Genomic DNA, 1,388 nt, shown 5'->3' on the forward strand with positions numbered 1-1,388 from the left:
CCGCCACCTGGGGACGCGCCCGATGGGTAGCTCAACCTGCACGGGTTGCAACCTCAACCTGCAACAATAAATACTCAAGTATTAATTAAAGATAGCGCAATTTTTTGGCGGTCTTCTTGGTTAGGAGTGGATAAACTACCGTCTTTATTCCTCAAACATTTTCTTTTCGTTGGAAATAGTCTTTGTAGGAGTATTTTTTTGTTATGAGGAACCGGACTTTTTTCTAAATCTTCTTGACTTATTATATCACTATTTATCGTTGGCATACTTAAAATTTCAATACCAACTTTCATTGCCTTTAAATGATTTTTTATGATCTGAAGTTGTTCAACATTTATAGTTGCATCAAGCAATTCTCTGAATTGGAAATGCAAGTCGTCTTTTTCCGATTTAAAATTTTCCGCGTTTATCATCTTAGCTGGTTTATTTTTTGAAACTTCTTTTACTAAAATTTGTCGCTCAATAATATTACAGTTCGTTAAATGCATATTATTATAGGAACTGTTACTTGATTTCGATATGAACGTACATAAAAGATGGATGTGCTTACACATATTCCACTTCACACTGCAGTCCACGCAGCTGCAAGAAAATTTGTGAATGCATGTGTTACATTACACATGTGTTACAGTCACACTCTTTTATCATTTCATGTATATAATACACTTCAGAACACTTACTGGAAACAACAGATCATTCATTTTCATCCTTCACTATGTGATTTTCCGGTAAATTTAAAATTGATTGATTACGTGTTTTAATATCAGATACTTTTTTTGTAATTTTTCCTTTATGTAAAGTAATAATCCTATCATAGAGTCGATCACGCAAAAATTTCATTAATATAGACAGCATTGTATCCAGTCTTTTATTATTATTCTTATGAAAATTTTCTGCCATATAAATAGGGTCGAAAATATTTGCATGCCCAGACTATGCCTAGAAATTCTTTTTCAATGGTTGAATACTTTTGTTCAGTATCATTTAGTGTTCGAGACGCGTATGCAATTGGGTGATCATTTGGAGGTGTGCCTTGGGAAAGTACTGCTCCTAGTGCAATGTTTGAAGCGTCAGTTGTTAAAACAAATGGTTGGTTGAAGTCTGGATATTTTAATATTGGGGCATTAATTAGAAGATTCTTCAAATGATTGAAATATTTTAGAAATTCGGGTGAATGTGTGACTTTAGCTCCTTTCTTGAGACAAATTGTTAAAGGTTTGGTGATTTTTGCAAAATCTTTAATAAATTTGCGGTAGCAACCAGCTAAACCTAGAAATGATTTTATTTCTTTCTGTGTTTGAGGTAAAGGAAAGTGTTTTACTGCATTAATTTTGTCTGGATTAGGACTAACTCCTTTATTTGTTATTTTATGACCTAAGTAAGCAACT

The sequence above is a fragment of the Dendroctonus ponderosae genome, unplaced genomic scaffold (assembly GCF_020466585.1).
Source record: "Dendroctonus ponderosae isolate FM_Combo_2020 unplaced genomic scaffold, Dpon_F_20191213v2 Dpon_F_20191213_6, whole genome shotgun sequence".
Classification (NCBI taxonomy): Eukaryota; Metazoa; Arthropoda; class Insecta; order Coleoptera; family Curculionidae; genus Dendroctonus; species Dendroctonus ponderosae.